This window comes from Sus scrofa, chromosome X (genome assembly GCF_000003025.6).
Source record: "Sus scrofa isolate TJ Tabasco breed Duroc chromosome X, Sscrofa11.1, whole genome shotgun sequence".
Lineage (NCBI taxonomy): Eukaryota > Metazoa > Chordata > Mammalia > Artiodactyla > Suidae > Sus > Sus scrofa.
The window spans coordinates 33,175,715-33,197,598 of record NC_010461.5 but is presented as its reverse complement, the minus strand read 5'-3'; the positions used below and the strand labels follow the sequence as shown (position 1 = coordinate 33,197,598).

The window sequence follows — 21,884 nt, the reverse complement described above, 5'->3', positions numbered from 1 at the left end:
ATCTTGAGACAACCAACAATAAAAACACACAGCATATTAAAACAAATGGGGTCCACAAAAAATAGTTCTAAGAGGGAAATGTATAGTGACAAATGCATACATCAAGACAAAAGAAAGATCTCAACCTAACTTTATACCTCAAGGAACTAGAAAAAAAACAAACTATGCTCAGAGTTAGGAGAAGGAAGGAATAAAGATCATGGCAGAAATAAAACAGAAACCAAAAAAAGACCTATAAAACTAAGATCTGGTTTTATGAAAAGATAAACAAATTGATAACCTTTGGCTAGCCTAAGGAAAAAAAAAGAGAAAAGACTCAAAATCAGAAATGAAAGAGGAGATGTTACAGTGGATACTATAGAAATACAAAGCAACCTAAGAGATCCTATGAACAACTACAACTATAAACCAACAAACTGGAGTTACCATCGTGGCTCAGTGGTTAATGACCCTGACTAGTATCCATGAGGATGAGGGTTCCATCCCTGGCCTTGCTCAGTGGGTTAAGGATCTGGCATTGCCGTGAGTTGTGGTGTAGGTCACAGATGCGGCTTGGATCCCACGTTGCTGTGGCTGTGGCATAGGCCAGCAGCTGCAGCTCCGATCCAACCCCTAGCCTGGGAACCTCCATATGCTGCAGGTGTGGCCCTAAAAAGACAAAAGACAAAAAATAATAAAATAAACCAACAAATTGTAACCCAGAGAAATGGATAAATTCTGAAAAACATACAACCTACCAAGAGTGAATCAGGAAGAAACAGAAAATCTGAACAAAACAATAACAAGGTGATTGAATCACTACTGAAAAAGCTCCCCTAAGGAAAAGCCACGACCAGATGGTTTCCCTGGAGAATTCTACCAAACATTCAAAAAGAATACTAATCCTTCTCACACACTTATAAAAAATGAAGAGGAGGGAACATTCCCAAAAGCATCTTACAAGGCTGGCATCACCCTGATAAAAAGCCAGATGAGGACATTACCAGAAAAGAAACTAGAGGTTAATATAACTGATCGATACAGATGCAAATATGCTCAACATAACACTTGCAAAATGAATTGAGAAGCACATTAAAAAGGTTATATCCTATGATCAAGTGGAATTTATTACTGGGATGGAAGGACAGTTTAACATATGCAAATCAAAAACTGATCCAGTTCATGGTGCATGGAAACAAATCCGACTAGGTTGCAGGTTCGATCCCTGGCCTCGCTCAGTGGGTTAAGAATCTGGTGTTGCCATGAGCTGTAATGTAGGTCACAGACATGGCCTGGATCTGATGTTGCTGTGGCTTTGGCGTAGGCTGGCAGCTGTAGCTCCGAATGGACCCCTAGCCTGGGAACCTCTATATGCTGTGGGTGCGGCCCTAAAAAAAAAGCAAAAAAACCTGACCCACAACATTAACAGAATGGAAGATTAAAATAATATGATCATCTCAATAGATAAATAAAAAGGATTTGACAAAATAAAACAACCTTTCATGATAAAAATCCTCAACAAACTGGGTATAGAGAGAAGACAGCTCACCATCATACAAGCCATATGGAACAAGTCCACAGGTAACATCATCTACAATGATGAAGAGTTGAAAGCATTTCCTCTGAGACCAGGAACAAGACAAAAGTCCCACGCTTATCACTCCTATTCAACACAGTACTGGAAGTCCCAGCCACAGCAATTAGGCAAGAAAAAGAAATAAAAGGCATCCATAATGGAAAGGAAGAAGGTAAAATGTCTTTGTAGATGACATGGTTTTATATAGAGAAAGTCTTAAAGACCCCACCCAAAAACTATTAGAATTAAGGAATTCAAAAAAGCTGCAGGATACAAAATCAATATAAACAGTTCCATCTTTTATATGCTAACAAGACATTTTAAAAATAAAGAAAACAATCTTATTCACAATAACACCAAAAAGCAATAAAATACTTAAGAATAAACTGAACCAAAGAGGTGAAAGTTCTATACACTGAAAATTTTAAGACTTTGATGAAAAAAAGACCTAATAAAATGAAAGCTAAACTATGTTCACTGATGAAAAGAATTGATATGGTTTAAAGATCCATATAACTCAAGGCCATCAATAGATACAGTATAATTCCTATCAAAATTTCAACAGTATTTTTAAAAATTTTACTATAGGTGCTTTATAATGTTCTGTTGATTTCTGCTATACAGCAAAGTGACCCAGTAATACATATATATATATATATACATATATATATATATATATATTCTTTTTCTCATATGATTTTCTATCATGTTCTATCACAAGTTCCCTGTGCTTTACAACAGGACCTCACTGCTTATCCATTCTAAATGTAATAGTTTGCATCTACTAACCCCAAATTCCCAGTCTATCACACTCCCTCCCCCTCCCCCTTGGCAACCACAAGTCTGTTCTCCATGTCTGTGAATCTGTTTCTGTTCTGTAGATATGTTCATTTGTACCATATTTTAGATTCCACATATAAATGATATCATATGCTATCTTTCTCTTTCTGACATCATATAGTATGAGACTCTCTAGTTCGATCCATGTTGCTGCCAATGGGATTATTTTGATCTTTTTTACGGCTGAGTAGTATTCCATTGTGTATATGCCCCACAACTTCTTCATCCATTCATCTGTCAATGGACATTTAGGTTGTTTCCATTTCTTGGCTATTGTGAATAATGCTGCTATGAACATAGGAGTGCATGTATCCTTCTGAATTGTAATTTTGTCTGGATAGATGCCCAGGAGTGAGATTGCTAGATCATATGATAGTTCTATATATAGTTTTTTGAAGACCCTGCATACTGTTTTCCATATTAGTTGTACCAATTTACATTTGCACCAACAGTGTAGGAAGGTTCCCTTTTCTCCACACCCTCTCCTGCATTTGTTATTTGTAGACTGACCAGTGTGAGGTGGTACCTCGTTGTAGTTTTTGCTGTTGTTTTGCTTTTTGGGGCTGCACCCGTGGCATATGGAGGTTCCCAGGCTAGGGGTCGAATCAGAGCTACAGCTGCCAGCCTACGCCATAGCAACGCAGGATCTGAGCCACATCTGCAACCTACACCACAGCTGACAGCATCACCAGATCTTTCACCCACTGAGCAAGGCCAGGAATCGAATCCACAATCTCATGGTTTCTAGTCGGATTCATTTCTGCCGTGCCATGATGGGAACTCCACCTCATTGTAGTTTTGATTTGCATTTCTCTAATAATTAGTGACGCTGAACATTTTTTTCATGTGCCTGTTGGCCATCCATATGTCTTCTTTGGAGAAATGTCTACTTAGGTCTTCTGCTCATTTTTTCTTCTTTTTTTTTTTTTGCTGTTTAGTTGTATGAGTTGTTTGTATATCTTGGAGATTAAACCCTTGTCAGTTGCATAATTTGTAACTATTTTGTCCCATTCCATAGGTTGTCTTCAATAGCATTTTTATATAAGTAGAAAAATAATCCTAAAATTCCCAAACAGACAAAAGCAACCATAAGAAATAACAACAAAGTTGGAGGCATCATACTTCCTGATTTTAAACTATAATACAAAGCTATAGTAATCAAAAGAGTTTAGTGCTGGCATGAAAACACACATAATCCAATGGAAAACAATTAAGAACTCAGAAATGACCTCATACATATATGACCAACTAATATTTGACAAGGGAGCCAAGAATATTCAATCAGGAAAGGACAGTTGCTTTGTTAAGTGGTGTTGGGAAAACTGGATAACTACATGTACAACAATGAAACTGGACTCCTATTTTATTTCTCTCAAGAAAGTAGCTCAAAAAGGATTAAAAACTTGGAGTTCCCAGCATGGCTCAGTGGTTAACAAATCTGACTAGGAACCATGAGGTTTCGGGCTTGATCCCTGGCCTCGCTCAGTGGGTTAAGGATCCAGCATTGCTGTAGCTCTGGTGTAGGCTGGCGGCTACAGCTCCGATTAGACCCCTAACCTGGAAACCTCCATATGCTGTGGGTGTGGCCCTAGAAAAAAAAGACAAAAAAAAAAAAAAAGGATGAAAAACTTAAACATATGATCTGAAAGCCATAAAACTCCTAGAAGATAACGTAGGGAAAAACTTCTCTGACACTGGTCCTGGCAACAATTTTGATGGTATGACACCAAAATCACAAGCAACAAAATCTTTAAAAATAAATAAGTGGGGAGTTCCCATTGTGGTGCAGCAGAAACAAATCTGACTATGAACCATGTGGTTGCGGGTTCAATCCCTGGCCTGCCTCAGTGCATTAAGGATCTGGCGTTGCCATGAGCTGTGGTGTCGGTTGCAGACACGGTTCAGATCTGGTGTTGCTGTGGCTGTGGTGTAGGCCAGCAGCTGTAGCTCCAATTAGACCCCTAGCCTGGGAACCGCCATATGCCACGAGTGTGCCCCCCCCCGCCAAAAAAAAGCAAAAAACAAAAATAAAAAATAAATAAGTGGGACTACCTCAAATTAAAACACTTTTGTATGACAAAAGAAACGATTAGTGAAACAAACAAAATCACACATCTAATATGGGTTAACATCCTAAATATATAAATAACACACACAACTCAATAGCAAAAAACCCAAATAACCTAATTAAAAAATGGTCAGAGGACCTGAATAGACATTTTCCCAAAGAAGACATACAAATGGCCAATAGATACACAAAAAGGCGCTCAACATTACTAATCATCAGGGAAATGCAAATCAAAACCATACTGAGATATCACCTCACATCTATTAGAATGGCTATCATTAAAAAGAAAAGCGATAACAAGTATTGGCAAGGATGTGGAGAAAACAGAACCCTTATGTACTGCTGCTGGGACTGTAAATTGATACAGCCAGTATGAAAAAACAGTATGGATGCTCCTCAAAAAATTCCAAGTAGATGTCCAAATGATCCAACATCTGAGTATGTATCCAAAAGAAATGGAAACAGGATGCCAAAGGGATAATCTGCATCTCTATGTTCAAGGCACCATTATTCACAATAGTCTACATTTGGAAATCACCGAAGTGCCTTACCAATAGATGAATGGATAAAGAAAATGTGGTTGGGGTGTGTGTGTGTAATGGGATATTACTTAAACACGAGAAAGAAGGAAGTCCTGCTCTTTGTAACAACTTGGATGAATTCTGAGGTGGTTATGCTAAGTAAAAATAAGTCAAATATGCATTCAATCACTTATATGTGGAAGCTAAAAAAGCAAAATTCATAGAGACAGAGTAGAATGGTGGTTACCAGAGGCTAGGGGTGGGAGGAAGGGGAAGATGTTAATCAAAGGGCACAAACTTTGGGGATCTAATGCATAGTATGGACATTATAGTTAATACTGCATTATATACCTGAATGTTGCTAAGATTATCAATCTTAAATGTTCTTACCACCAAAATGAAATGGTAATTATGTGAGGCGATACAGGTTTCACCTAAGGCTTTGGGAACAATCATTTCACTATAGATGTATCAAATCAACACATTATACATCTTAATTATATGATGTTACAGTGCAAAAAAAAAAAATGTACCAAAAAACAAATCAACAGTGACCAAATAAGTTTCATTACAGGAATATCTATTAATCTAATTTAGAGCACTGCTATATTAAAGGAAAAACTATATGACCATAGTATTTGGAGTGTAGTTAGCCCTTTAAAAATTATTTCTTGGAGTTCCCATTGTGGCTCAATGCTTAACGAATCCGACTAGGAACCATGAGGTTATGGGTTCAATCCCTGGCCTTGCTCAGTGGGTTAAGGATCTGGTGTTGCTGTGAGCTGTGGTGTGGGCCGCAGGTGCGGCTCAGATCCCAAGTTGCTGTGGCTATGGTGTAGGCGGGCAGCTACAGCTCCGATTGGACCCCTAGCCTGGGAACCTCCATATGCCGCGGGTACGGCCCTAGAAAAGACAAAAAAAATTTTAAAAATTAAAAAATAAAAATTATATCTTGATTATTGTGTTCCCTTTTATTCAACCTCCTCTTTTTTCCTTTAGAAATTTCTATTGGTGGCTCTTAGGCATTATACAAGGTCCTTCTATGACTCTTATTTCTTTGAGCTTGGAGATGCAATCTACCATATATTATCAAAAAATTTATGTTAAGCGACTATCTTAAATTTTCAACCACTGTATTGAGTTTTTTCGTACAAAATTATTAGAAAATGTATTTTAAAAAAACAAAAGCAGAGGTTTTCTAACAGTAGTGTGCATGCCTGGCATTGATAACCATGTGAAGTTATACCTGTGTCTATGGAGAAGCCAGCCTATGACAAAATTTCCATAATCACTGACAAAGCTGAGCTTGGCAATTAGGTCCTCCCCTATGCCAGTTTCCAGGGCTGCCAGGCTGTTACTGAGAAACAATAAACATTAACACTTGCATAATTTAATAAGCTAAAATATTTCAGATAACGTTGAAGACTCTATTAACTTCAGTCTCTAATCCTGTTTTCACTTCTTCCCCAGAAGCAACCACTATGATGAAATAAAGAAGTTTTTAATCCATATTTTTACCAAACACATGTGCCCACTGACACAAGTGCCCCAAACCACCACCCATCTCACACCTCTCCACATTACCACTATATAACCATATGCATATTTTAGGGCCGCACCTGTGGTATATGGAAGTTCCCACGCTAGGGGTCGAACTGGAGCAGCAGCTGCTGGCCTACACCACAGCCACAAGCAATGCAGGATCCAAGCCTCATCTGTGACCTACACCACAGCTCATGGCAATGCCAGAGCCAGTTAAGACCCACTGAATGAGGCCAGGGCAAAGGAGAGGTACTCTAAGGACAATATGTATATCCTCCACAGGAACCCACAGGAAGTCACCTTCACATCTACGCAGAAGCCAGTTTAAGGCTCAGTTTCCCTTGTCACTGCAGCCCAGGGTGCGCTTGTCAAAGAGGGACTCTGCTATACCAGCTTCCAGGGCCAATATCTTGCTACTCAGAATTAACCAAGAACATTTCAAATAAAGTGAAAACTCCCTTTCAGTCCCTTTCCTATCTCATTCCCTTCCCTTTTTCCCCAGATCAACCCCAATCATGATTTTAAGGCCATGTTTGTATATTTTAAGCACAACATTCACTAGGGCCCAAGACCACTCCCCCACCCCCACATTATTTATAAAGGGAAGATTGATTTTGTTTTCCAGGGTCCCATGGAACACCTCCTCCCTCCATCTGTGGAAATCCTGAGCTGCACGTGGACAGGGGATAGGTGGGTGGAGAGACTCCTGTATACCTGATTAAAAGATGAGGGTTTTGCACAGACACATCAACCTGAGACCTGTATTTACGAATCATTAACTTCACTGGAAGGAATAACAAAAGTGAAAGAAAGAAGACTTAAGTGAACTTTTTCTGCAAGGGCAATACTGCAGTGTGTGCACACAGGCATGGTGACCTTGGGCAGTTACCCCGTGGCTCCGGGGAAGGCAGTCCAGGTCAGTCCTTCTTGTCACTGTCGCCCAGGGTGAGCCTGTCAAAGAGGTACTCGGCTGTGTTGTTTTCTGGGGCCCCCATCCTGCGCACCGTGGTGACATGGTCCCCTAGCTCTTTGATGAACTCGACCTGCTGGTTCAGGTAGTGACTCTTCAGGAAATGACAGAGGTAGGTGTCGCTCTGCTAGGTGGCCAGCTGGTGCAGGTCAAGCAGGCTCTTGTTGATGCGCTTCTCCGGGTGCAAGGTGCACTGCATGGCCTGGAGGCCGCTCTCCCAGTCTTCAAGGTCGGACTTCCTAACGTCATAGAGGCAGAGGCGGCCCCCGCGCCGGTTCTGCAGGCTCATCAGCTCCTGGGCGCGCCTGGTGTGCTCCTGGGAGCGGCGCAGGAAGCAGGGGGCCAGGGGCTTCAAGGCCATATCCTCGCGATCCAAGTTGAAGGCCAGGGCCTGGTACACGCAGGAGGCGTGGAGCTCCAGGGTGGCGAGGCTGTTGAGGGCGGCCTTCACTCGGGGTGGTAGTTATGGTGCACTTGTGAGGGCAGCGTGGGCAACATGGCTGGTAGCGTGGGCTCAGTGGGCGCCAAGGCCAAGAAGAAGGTGGTGCGGAAGTGGGGCCCATGGGGCCAGGAGGCAGCCTCAGAGTGTTCCCTGGGTGGTTGACTAAGGTGGCCGGACGCAGGTGGCTCAGGTCAGGGAGCAGCTCAGGGAAGACCGGAAGGCAGGTCCTTTAGGGGAGAGGAGCTTCCCGTTCATTACAAGAGGTCGGGTGGGAGCAGGACTGGGTAGAGGGTAATGGAGGATTGGGGGGGGGGGGAGGCACAAGAGCTACATCCCAAGTTCCATGAAAGACTGCCTGAGACAAGGAGATGCTGAGCTGAGACCCTAGTTATCTATTAAATTTTAAATTTTGCATCCTATTTCTATTTGCCAAGGACTTTCTCTTGTTCTCTAATGACTCCTTTTTATAAAAACACCCTGTTCTCTTTTTATACACCCACTGTCTTCCTTAAAATTCTGAGAATATGGGAGTTCCTGCTATGGCTCAGCGGTAACCAACCCTACCGTAACCATGGGGATCGGGGTTCGATCCCTGGCCTCACTCAACCCTGCGTTGCTGTGAGTGGTGTAGGTTGCGGACGTGGCTCCAATCTGGTGTTGCTGTGGCTGTGGTGGAGGCTGGTGGCTGCTGCTCAGATTTGACCCCTAGCCTGGGGACTTCCCTATGCCACAGATGCGGACCTAAAAGGACCAAAAAAAAAAAAAAAAAAAAAAAAAAAAAATTCTGAGACTGTGAATTTGGACTTTTTTTTGGTAAAGTTCTCTTCTGTTCCCTTTACTATATATTTTTTTTTCCTCCAGAAATAGTTCTGTTTGTTTATCATGATCTTCCTTTTTACATTCCTCAAATATGTGGCAAAACTTTGTTCACGTTATTTAGGAATAAAGGACTCATTTGATTAGCCTTGGTAATTAGCATGGATCTACTGTGGAGCTGTTAGGTCCATTTCACTATGAGGCTTCTCCTTGGAATGGGAAGGTAGATTGTGTCAGATATTCAGTGCCCTCTTTTGGGGGTATGTGGCATGGAGCTTGCAGGCAGGCTAGGGGCTTTGTTGTCAAAATAAGGATGGTATTTCTGACACTCTAAGAAGCATGTTTTTCCTTTGGAAGTAGCTGTGTCCTGTTCTTTCCCCTCTATGCAATCTACAGCTGTTTTATTTAGATTCATCCACTGTCTTTGTAATATAGTTTTGGGAAATTAAAGGGGGTCAAATGGCACAGGTTCTTATGCCCAGTGTAAATAGGGGTGGGAGGGTCTCAGGGCAGGGGAAAAAAAATGTGCTGTTCACAGAGCAGCTCTTTAATCTCACAGCTGACCTAGGACTCTGTGCAGTACTTCAGTTTTGTTGACTGCTCTTGAATGTGTCTCAATATGCTCGGTTTTCTATTGCAGATGTTTCACATTCTCTGAATTAATGAATTTGATTGCATTCGCTTTTCCTATCTTCCAAGAATTGCTCTTATTTCTGATGTGCTAATGATACCCTTTAGGGTGTACATGTGTGCATGTGTGTGTGTGTGTGTGTGTGTGTGTGTGTGTGTGTGTGTATTTAGTTGTTTCTGGTGTCTTTAATAACTACCATGATTCAATCATCATTTCAATAAATTTCTACAACTGTAAATAATTTTCTGAATAGGTTATATAGTCACATGGTTCAAAGCCATAGTGGTCTCCTCTTTGTAGGTAAAGAGGAAAAAGAGGGCAAAGAGGAAGAAATAATTCTCATGAGACAGAGATAGGAAATAAAATATAGTCTTTAAAAGCATATTCTTTTCAAGTACACGTGGAATATTTACAAAGATAAATCATATTCTGGGCTATAAATCTCAAAAAGTTTCAAAGGATTCAAATAATGCAAGATTAGAAAACATCTAAACTAAAAAATCTAACCTTCTCTTTTAAGGAACTAGAAAAAGAAGAGCATTAATTACCCAAATCAAGCAGAAGTCATGAAATGATAAACAAAGGAAAATTCAGGGAAATAGAAAACAAAAGACAGAAAATAAATAAAACCAAACACAGATTCTTTAGGATTAAAAAACAACTTTCTGGACAGACTAGTTAGGAAAAAAAGAGAGAAGACAAATTACCAATATCAAGAATGAGAGAGAAGACATTACTACAGATTGTGAAAAGGAAGTAATACTGCCATGATTAGCCATGGCAATGATGAGACTAGACCAGAATCATGATTAGATTAATTATGATGTACCTCTAGCACCTGGGTATATTATTACTCCCCCAAATTGGGGTTATCGTAGCAAGGAAGAGTAGGTAAAATGGTTTTTAGATCAATAGTATCTGGTGCATTTCTCTTCATTAGCAATTTATGATTTATTCATTCAGGTGATTAGTATTTTCTGTCCTCACCAAGAATGTCTGTGGGAGGGCAATCCTTGACCAAATTTCAGTGGGCACACGATTTCTGGGATCATGGAAGTGAGGAACAGAAGAGGTGGCAGAAGGCAAACAGAATGGCATACACTAGAACAAAGTATCTTTTTTTTTTTTTCATTTGGCTGCGCCTGTGGTACGTGGACGTTCCCAGACCAGGGGTTCAACCTGAGCCACGGCTGTGATACAATGCTGGATCCTTAACCACTAGGCCACCAGGGAAGTGCCAAAGTATCTTTGTATGGTATGCTGAAGAGATACTACAATCCCTCATAAATAATTATCTCTGTTTTGTCTAGTTTTTACCCTGAATTTTAATATTTTAAAATAGCAGACAGCAAAATGGAACAATTTTAATGAAAAACTAATATAAATTCTAGGTTTATGGGGAATTATTATTCTAACTGCTTTATCTCATTTTTTTCTTGGCTGTGCCTACAGCACGTAGAAGTTCACATGCCAGGGATCAAACCCACAGTGCAGCAGTGACAACCCCGGATCTTCAACCCACTGAGCCACCAGGAGGCTCCTACTTCATCTCATTTTAGTTAGTAGTATGTACCTGGATCTTGATAATATAATCTGTTTTTCAAAGTAATAAAAATTAATCACTTAGAACTGAAAAGTTTTGTTAGTTTTAAACACAATTTTTTATCATCTCTTTTACCTCTTCAGACATTGCTCTAGAATTGTAATGGAACCTCATCAGTTTACTTAGCTTCAAGACAGCTCCCCTGAAAATGATCAAACTAAACAAGTACAAAAGTGTCTAAGAGTTCAGGTTGCCACTTCTCAGATAACAGGAAATCTTAGCCTACCTCTATATTCCTTTCTAATTGGCCCTACTATGTTACAAGTTCTATTAGGCTTTCTTTTTCTTTTCTTCCTGCTTTGAGCTCTAAGTGTGTCAGCTACATGGTTTGATGCTCAGAACTTGATTAGGAATCAAAAGCCACAAGTTTAGTCAGAAATCAGGTGTATTATTCGTCTTTTTGGCACTCGCAATACTGGTGTAACGGTGCAAAAGAATATCACCCACTTTGCCTGTCCTAAAGCATTTTAAAACAGTAAAAATAAAAATACAGCTAATAGTATGAACCAGCCACCAATTTTTCCATTTCAGCCATATCTGGGCCTGAGTAAGCATACTGTGGTGTGCCTTTACTAATAGCCTATCAAGAACTCGCATAAGAAGCCTAGAGGTAAATTTTTCCACTGTAAAACCCTATGATAACCATCACCAATTAAATTAGGAGGGAATGCAGAGGGAGGGAAGAGCAAGGAGACCGGGGTCCTACTTAAGGCTACACCAATCAGTATCTTGCTCTGGGCAAATAAGCAAATTGACAAGTTCTCTGGAGCTATTATTTCCTTATTTGTAAAATGAAGAGCTTGACTTACTTGGTTTCCATGGACCCTGTCAGTTATAAAAATGATGGGAGCCTATTCTATGGGTCTTTCTTCAATACAGAATGGAAAGAAAAAACAGCCTTTAGTCTATTCGTGATGAGCAGTGATTGGTATCAAATATTAGCATTGGGAATGGGATGCTATTTTAAAATGCAAATAATGAGATGCTATTTTAAGTTATGAAATTAGTGTGACCCTCTGAAGCACAGAATTCAAGAAAAGGCAGAGGCTTCTTTGCTGTTTGTTGCTATATGTGCAGTGGGAGAATGGATGCCCTGTTTCAGCTTGGTGGTACCTAAGACCCACAGCTGACAATATAGGGCTAGCCCCAAGTTCTAATTTCCTTTGTCACTGATTTTATTGTACCTCAAAAGTGGCTCAACTGAATCTTACTTCTACTTCTATAGCTGCTGATATTCCAACCATTAAAACCATGGTCAGAGTCTTGCCCTGGGAGAACTGCACCCTAACACTGGGGGAAGGAACTAATTATAATCCCCAACACTACTAAAGAAATCAGCAGCCACCCGCTGTACCAGAAATTGATTTATGGTAGTGGCCCCACCCAGATGTGAATCTCTGAGGAGTAGGCAGGGTGGACTGATTGTTGTATTTTATCAGATATACCATGAACTGAGAAGCACCCTCTTTTATGTATTCAAAAAGGAAAAAAAAAAAGATTTCAACTAATGTGACTAATTATAAGCTGCACCTCAATTTCAGAAAAGTTAAAATGTGAATAAAAGATTAGAGAACTGATAAAATATGGTAATATTTATTGGGTTTTGTCATATGCTTGCCTTAATATAGTTATCAAAGTAGCTACTTTTTTAACCTATTCATAATTGTTTATACTTTTTAGTAATTTATTTGTGGCCCTATTGGTCTACAGTATTATGTATAAAATATAAACCATTAATTTTTTAAAAACTGGCATTTTCTGTTGGATATTGTATCATTTTACAACACTTCAGCCTCATCCCAGAATGGGTTTTATCTTTTTTCTTCTTTCTTTCACTTTTTTGGAGAGAGAGGTTTAGTGCATTAGGCTAAGGGATATAATTCCTTGGGTAACAGGTAAGCAAGCCCCTGTTCTCTGAATTCACAGCCAACCTCCTCCTGGCATGCCATGGGAGCCATGTGACACCATCTTTTAGATGAAATAATAGGTGCCTTACACATTTATCAGGCAAAGTTGCTGATTTAGGGTTCTACTCAAATCCCAGTTTGAATGTGAAGGTTTCATTCTTATCACTTCCCCTGACGGAACGCAGTTCCCTGTTGGATGATGTGAGGCATTTCTATCCGTGACAGTTCCTGGCTAGCAAGCAATCAAGCACTCCAAAGAGGCAGCTCCATGGCCAACAGCGTCACTAGGATCCCCACTGCACATGCTAGGTCGGTTGTCACACTTTTATAGATTCAAAGTTACTGTTTAGACCCTGAGACTGAACTGCTGAGGGGAGCTCCAGGAAAGCTAAATGTAGGGCACCCACAGGAGGAGAACACCCACATTTCATTCCATGAGGGGACATTCACGTAAGCAGTGGAGTGACCGACCTGCCCCACTCCTGGCCCCTGTGCCCGTAGGAAGGGCGGCGTGGACATAAGGAAAAGCAAGGTGGAGAACAGGCTCAGCAGTAGAACAGACTCCTTCCAAGGATTAAAATGAAGGTGTAAGAAGTTCTCTTAAGTGAGGTGGATACGTGGAAAGCTGCTCTGCCCCAGAGGGCTCTTTGCCTGGCAAAGGGCCTCGACAACAAGGAAGTGAGGTGTGAAAACCAGGACAGGGGCCAGGCAGGGAAGGGGGCAAAAGAGGCCAACAGAGCCCTAACTCCTATTCCTGGAACGGTGTTGTGGAGCAGCTGTGCATCTCCCTCCCAACTTATGATCAGGTCCACCAGAGATTTCGTGACAGCCAAGAAGGGGCTACAGCATTATTGGTTAAGGTAGCGACATCTGTCCCCTTTCCCCTTCCTTCTCCCAGGTCCTCAAAATACCAGAGGGGAGAGAAATGGGAAGGGTACAGGCTAACGAGCATATCGGGACCCTCTCCTTAATCCACAGTCTTAAGGTCAAGGTCTAGTGGGAGCTAAAGGAGCAGAGAAGGAAAAGGTGAGTGTCAAAAGAAACCAACACTGAAGTTTTAAGTGAAAGAGAGTGGACAGGAGTTTTTATGCCCCAAGTGCCTAGAAAGGTATGGGATCTGCTTGTTTCCAAGGAACAAGAGTGCAGACTGTCAAGCTAAAGTGGTTATACAAGGCAGACTCTTTCAGACACCTGATTCACCAGCTATGTGACCTTAAACTCTGGTGCAGTATTGCCATGGAATCCTTGGGCTCCCATCAGCTCCATGAGAAGAATTCCTTCTGGCAAATGCATTCTAACGAGGAGCGCTGATAAGTTCTGATATTCTTCTACATGTACCTTGAGTGTAATCACGGGTAAATAGTAGCATATATGGAGGTTAAACAGGGCATTACTAACTAGATACCGCTGCCTAAGATACACAGAGTTTTATTAAATCTATGGCGCAGATGATTCTACAAATGACCAACAAATAGACCCATCAGTCCCATAGGTACCCAGTCTCTGAGAGCAGGTCTGAAAAAGGTTAGCTGGCATTGGGAGAGGAAACTTGCTGAGAAAAAAACCATCAGGTCAAGGTTAAAAGACTGCTGGCCTGGGCAGGAAAGACCCACAGTGGAGTAAGTCCACTGCTTTGGCAACAGACAGGCTGACACCCTCCATATTAAGTTACTACCGTAACCTGAAAAGAGTAACTAAGACTACATGGGATTTATGATCAACCAAAGGGCCCAACCTCCAGAGAGTAGAGTTCACCACTAATTTAAAAATAACATCAACAATATCATCAATAAAAACTGACCTTAAATGATCTTATAATGGACAAAGTGATATGTACTTGCAGAAGTCAGACCTTCCCCATCTTTCCAGCAGCTCAGAATACCAAGTCCATGAAATAAAAGACTTTGGTCCTATTTAACTTATTCCCAGGAGATCCCAAAAGAAGTAGTGACAATGTCCATAGGAGCCCCAGGAAAACAGCCCCATGTGGCAGAAGGGAAACTTCATATGTGGCTCCTCCAGGAGGGTTTGGGATGGGTCTAGAGAAGGTGTGGAAAGATGTGTGTGGAAACGCATAGTGTGGCTGGGAGACAGCCACAGTGATGCCCTTTTTGCCCCCCACATGTCTACGCCCAGTCTCAGCTCCCTCCCTTCCTTCCTGAATTCCCTCACCCTCGAGGGGCAAAGTTCTGAATCAGCGGTCAAGCGACATCAGTGGATCATGAGAAGCTAAGTGAAATAGGAATTTCTCTATATATGTCAAAGAATCCGAGTTTCTGCTTGCAGTGTGATGAGTAACCTCCAGGGAACTAGTGATCAACTCTTAAACCCCTCAGACACTGAGCACTTCTTGCTAATCCCCATCTCCACCCACAAATGTGTACATGTTGCCTCCTGCCATGGGCTATGATTTAGAGATTCCCAATGTGGCTTTAGTAACATATCCTAGTACCAAAGGGCACTACCTATCTCTTTCTTCAATTTCTCTCTTAACAGTTCCATACAAAATGAATTTAAGGTTAACACTTTGAAATGAGAGGTGCTATCCAAGAAGGAATAGCTGGACTTAGACTTAAAATCTATGGACTTGAGGAGCTCTGTGGTGGCTCTGTGGGTTAAGAACCTGACTAGTATCCATGAGGATGCAGGTTTGATCCCTGGCATCACTCAGTGGGTTAAGGATCTGGCACTGCTTGCAAGCTGTGGCATAGGTGGCAGCTGCAGCTCAGATCTGGCATTGCTGTGGCTGTGGTGTAGGCTGGCAGGTGCAGCTCCGAAATGACGCCTAGACCAGGAACTTCCATATGCCATAGGTGCCGCCCTACAAAGGAAAAAATAAAAAATAAAAAAGAAGAAAAAAATCTTTGGACTGTGTTTCTGAACTACAGACACAACTTGGGGGCAGAGTGGAGCGTGGAATAAACAGTGCATGGGAAAGACCCAGACATGACAGTTGTCTGCACCCTAGAAACACTACCCACTGCAAAGCTTTTTGAGTATTCCAACTAAGTAGTTTTAATTAAAGCATTTGCTTTACAATCTAACAAAATGTTATCTTCTGATCACCTACATTAGAATCCCCAGGACTCACTAAAGCATGTTCCCTGACCCCATGGAGACCTATGGGCCCTGGACTGGGCATTTAATAAATATGTATAAATTTTTTTTTTTGTCTTTTTGCCTTTTCTAGGGCTGCTCCAGCGGCATATGGAGGTTCCCAGGCTAGGGGTCTAATCGGAGCTGTAGCCACCAGCCTACGCCAGAGCCACAGCAATGCGGGATCTGAGTCACGTCTGCGACCTACACCATAGCTCATGGCAATGCCGGATCCTTAACCCACTGAGCAAGGCAGGGATCGAACTTGCAACCTCATGGTTCCTAGATGGATTCGTTAACCACTGTGCCACGACGGGAACTCCAGGATGGTACATTTTTTATAATTAACAACCAATACTGGTACATTGCTATTAACAATGGGTTTGGATTTCACTAGTTTTCTCAGTAATGACCTTTCTGTGGAAGAATCCAATCCCGCATTGCACTTAAACATCACATAGCTTCAGTTTCCTCTGTGCTGTGACAGTTTTTCCGTCTACTTTGTCACGACCTTGACAGTTTTGAGGGGTCAGGTATTTTGTAGAATGTAGCCATCTCAATTTGGGTGTCTTTATCATTTTCTCATGATTCCACTGGGGCTATGGGTTTAGGGGGAATACCACAGACGTGAAGCCCCTTCTCATAACATTATCAACATCACGTATCACTGATGATGCTAGCCTTGATCACCCAGTCAAGGTAGTGTTTGCCAGATTTGTCTACTGTAAGGTCTCCCCCACTCCCCACTTTCCATTGGAAGCAGATTACTAAATCCAAGCAATGCTCAAGAGAGGCAGAGAATTAAGCTCTGCCCCTCAAGAGGGAAGTATTTACATACATCATTTGGAATTCTTGTGAACTGCAGATTGGTTTCTCCTCACCTGTTTGTTTGTTTATTTACATAGCTATGGACTTGTGTATTTATTATGTGCTTTGGGTTATAATCCAGTACTCCGTCATTTATTTGGTTACTCAAAATGTCTAGCTTTGGCCACTGAGAGCTCCTTCAGGCTGGCTGTGTCCCTGAACAGGCTCTTTCTTATTGTTTTTCTGCGTACTTCCTTACCTTCTGGTGCAATAACATGCTTCAGTTCGTCCTGTCTTCTCCCTGCTCCAGACCTAGAATTGGCCATTTGCCCAAGGAGTCCTGCTTTCTTGTGCTGTGGAAGAGTATGAAAAAACCCAGATCTGGGCACTGAGGTGGCCTATGCAGTTCTGAGAAGCAACCAAGCTGATTCTTACGCATGCTGAAGTCTGAGGACAGCCATCGTGGGGAGTCAAGCACAAATTAACTAGAAATAATTTGCGAAGAAAAATTCTGAAATAGCTGTATGAAAGAATCACTATTTTCTTCACGTTAGTTCAAGACGAAAAGTTCCGAAATAACAAACTACCCTGGGGGACCCATAGAGAAGAAAGGAGAAAACAAATAATTATGTGGTAGAAATCAAATAATTATTCCTAAATAAAGCGGTTATAATTCAGCCCCTAAAAAGGAGAATCAAATGTATTTATTGCAGGCTTTCTCTGTGCCAGGAAAGAAGCTAAGCGCACAGCTCCAAACCTAATGGTGAAGGTGTAATTTCTCTTTTTTTAAAGATACAGAAATGGAGGCCTAGAAAGGTGTAGGGTTTGCACAAAGCAATACAGTCAGTAGGTGGCAGAGCTGTGACACCAAATCAGGTCCACGTGATTGTCCAGAGGATTTGAGCAGGGCGTTCTTTAACTACTGCTCGTGTGAGCTTTTGTGTATGTGACAGCTCTCTCTCCCAGATTTCAAATGCCTCGGGGCCAGGAGGTGGGGTGGGCGGCAGTGGTGAGCTTGTCCACTGTTTTATGTCCCGTATCTATAATATTGTAGGCACTCAGCAGATAACACCCGAATAAGTTTGACTGAATGTCTACATGGTGAAAATGAGGACCACAAAAGTGCAACACATTTTCTTCTACTATATAATCAGACTTTTGTTCCAAGTCAGGTAAAAAAAATTACCCCCTCCCAATTCTACTGAAAGCCTAGTTCTAACTTCCCACAGTTCAGATCTGGGGATGATGAAATTAAGTATGAATAAAACTATTCTGACTGATACATTTTAGTAAACAAAAAGAGAGTTAATACGTAGTCTAAGAGTAGAAAGCAAATGCCAACGTCGGTAATTTTCTTCACTGCTTGGATTAATTAAATGAACTTCGAAAATGAAACTGTGTTGTTCAAATGCTCCTTAACACAGAGCAGATCCTTCTTAAATAGAACAAACACTATCCTGAGATAGATGTTCTGAAATGGATCCAGGATCAGAATGCCATTTCTATGACACTTATTAGATCAAAGCCCTTGGGTACACCTTATTGCAAATGGCATGGTTTTAATGGCATAAGCAAACTAAGATGACAGGCTTTAAACTATAAGAAGTAAAGGAACCTAACACCAACATAATAGAAAACATTTAAATTAAGTCCCTATCAGCTAACTTGTGAACAGTTTTAAATCACTACTTCCTATGAATTAAATGTACTTCATGACATGCCAATCCACTTGTTCATTCCTTCATTCATCAAATACCTGTTTATTTAATTCCTATAATGTGCCAGCACTGTTTCATATGCTCAAGACCACAGCTACAAACAACATAGAAGAGAAATGTTGCTGTCACAGAGCTAATGGTTCTGGAGGGAGAGCAATGCTAAACAAATACAATGAATAGACATCAGGTGGTGATTAAGTGTTGGGAAGAAAAATAACTCCCCAAAGGGCGAGAGGTTGCAATTTAAAGTAAGATACCTCCTCGCTGAGAAAGTGCATTTGATGGAGGGTGGTGAGGGAGCTCGGAAACATCCACCTGGAAGAGGAACGGGCAGATGCCAAGGCCCTGAGGCCGGGAACATGCCCGTCTGTGTGTGGAGCCAAAAGGAAGCCACAGCCAAGTGAGTAAGGGGTCATGGGTCATTGCAGATGAGGTCAAGAAGCACCTGCAGCCGGCGCAGAGGTGTGGAGCGGAGCGGGGAGGGATGAGGACTGACAGTGACGTGCCTTGTGGGTGATTCCGAGCACTCTGATGTTTACTGAGGGAGAGAGAAAGCCGTTACAGAGAAGACAGTTTTTAAAGGATCACTTGAGCCTGCTGTTTTCAGAATGACCTATGAGGAGGGGGCCAAGAAATGATGAGGATGAGAAGAGTGATGCTGGCTTGCATGTAAAGTGGTAACAAGTCAAGAGGCTGCAAGGTGGCTCTATTCGGAATATATTTTCATCTTAGCACCAACACTGTTGGCAGGTTGGTGCGGACTGAAAGCGAGAGAAGAGTCAGAGAGGACAACAAGATTGGGGCTTAGCAAAGGGATGGATGGACAGCATTATTATCACACACTAAGATCGGAAAGGCTGTGGCTGCAGCAGGTTTGGGGGAAAGAGACACAGATGTGTCTATGTTTAGTTTGAGAAGTATATTCAATTCCAAGAGGAGATGGTGAGCAGGCAATTCGTCAGCCAGGTCTGCAGTTCAGGGTAAGCCCCTAGGATGTACATATGGGAGTTATTAGCATTTCAAGCCACATACTAGGAGAGCTCACCCGGGGAGTGCATCTAGACGGACAGAGGCGAGTTTCCAGAAATGAGGTGATTGCTGGAAGGAGATGTAAGGTGAAGAGAGTTCTTTTTTTTCCTTCCTAAAAGGCATGTAGGGTAATGAGAATGATTCTATAGAGAGGAAAAGATGATGCTGGAGAGCATGGAGAATTGCTTGAGCAATTGTTGAAATAGTTTCTTCTATTTGCTTGGAAGTTTACTAAAATGCAGCATATTGTCTCTGCGGGCAGGAAAGGATACAGAAGCACCGACATGCATAACGGCCAGAGGGAAGCAATAAAAACATCTTTCACCTTGAAAGCAATAAAAAGAGGTCAGTAAGAGAGTAAGATATACAATTAACACATAAAAATCAATAGTCCACAAAATACATGTCTGACAATGCATTCGTATCTAGAACACACAGAAAACTCTCAAAATCAAAAACACAAGAAAACAAAGAATCCAATTAGAAAATAAGCAAAAGGCAGGAAGGGAGATTTCACAGAAGAGAATATGTAAATAGAAAACAAGCATCTAAGAGGTTCAACATTAGCAGCCATTTTAGGAAATGGAAATTAAAACCACAATGTGTTATCACTACACAACTATCAGAATGACTAAAATAAAACACCGTTCACACCACCAAGTGCTGGCAAGTACGCAGAGACACTGGATCACTCAAACACTGTCGGTGGTAATTTAAAACGGTAATTTGTACAATGACAGATTAGTCGGTCAATGTCCTAAAGAACTACACATGGATTTCCCATACAACAGTCATACTCCTGGGGATTTAATCCAGTAAAATAAAAACTTATGTTCACAGAAAAACCTGTACACAAATATTCATAACAGCTTTATTTGAAATAGCCCCAAAGTGAAACAACCCAGATGTCCCTCAACAGGTGAGTAGTTCAACAAACTGATCCATACCATGGAATACGACTCAGCCATTAAAAAGGTATGTACTGCTGACACACCCAACTTGGATGAACATAAGAGCATTATGTTGAGTGTAAACAGCCAATATAGAGAGGTTCCAGGAATTCCCATCATGGCACGGCAGAAACAAATCTGACTAGGAACCATGAGGTGGTGGGTTCAATCCCTGGCCTCGCTCAGTGGGTTAAGGATCTAGCGTTGCGTGAGCTGTGGCGTAGCTTGCAGATGCAGCTCGGATCTGGCATTGCTGTGACTGTGGTGTAGGCTGGTGCTACAGCTCCGATTGGACCCTTAGCCTGGGAACCTTCATGTGCTGCGAGTGTGGCCCTGAAAAACACACCAAAAAAAAAAAAAAAAGAAAGAAAATCCCGAAATTTGCTAATTGCATACTGAAGTCAGGTATATGATAAAGGGTAACTAAAATCACTGGGGCAAAGAGGGATTTTATAATAAATGGTATTTGGACAACTGGATAGCTATGTTAAAAAAATCAGATCCATAATTCATACCATACCCAAGAATAAATTATAAGTGAATTGGACAGCTAAATGTAAAAACTCAAATACATTAGAAGAAACTGTATGGATTCCTCTATAACGAGGGCATAAGAGGAATGTTTTCTGCTATGATCAAAAATTTGGATTCAAATAAAACCAAGAGCTGGTTCTTTGAAAAGGTAAACAAAATTGACAAACCCCTGGCCAGACTCACTAAAAAGAGGAGAGAAAGAACCCAAATAAACAAAATAAAAATGAAAAAGGAGAAATCACAACGGATACTGCAGAAATACAAAAAACCATAAGAGAATGCTATGAACAACTATATGATGACAAGTTTGACAATCTGGAAGAAATGGACCATTTTCTAGAATCTTACAGCCTGCCAAAACTGAATCAAGAAGAAACAGACCAATGAACAGACCCATCACTAGAAATGAAATTGAAAATGTCATAAAAACACTCCCTACAAATAAAAGTCCAGGACCAGATGGCTTCACAGCTGAATTCTATCAAACATATAAAGAGGAATTGGTGCCCATCCTCCTTAAACTCTTTCAAAAGGTGGAAGAAGAAGGAATATTCCCAAAGACATTCTATGACGCCACCATCACCCTAATTCCAAAACCGGACATAGATAATACCAAAAATGAAAACTATCACCCAATATCATTGATGAATATAGATGCAAAAATTCTCAACAAAATCTTAGCCAACCGAATCCAACAACATATCAAAAAGATCATACCCATGACCAGGTAGGTTCGTCCCAGGTTCACAAGGATGGTTCAACATATGCAAATCATCAACATCATACACCACATTAACAAAAAAAAAAAGTCAAAAATCATATGATCATCTCAATACACGCAGAAAAAGCATTTGA

At 41.3% G+C, this 21,884-nt stretch overlaps 1 protein-coding gene and 1 pseudogene across 3 annotated transcripts in view; both read right to left on the bottom strand.

The window, feature by feature from the left end:
* Positions 1-21,884, bottom strand: part of PRRG1 (proline rich and Gla domain 1) — a 168,058-nt gene that overhangs the window by 34,958 nt on the left and 111,216 nt on the right. The gene's annotated exons all lie outside the window — the stretch shown is intronic.
* Positions 5,868-8,637, bottom strand: LOC110257647 (annotated as a pseudogene).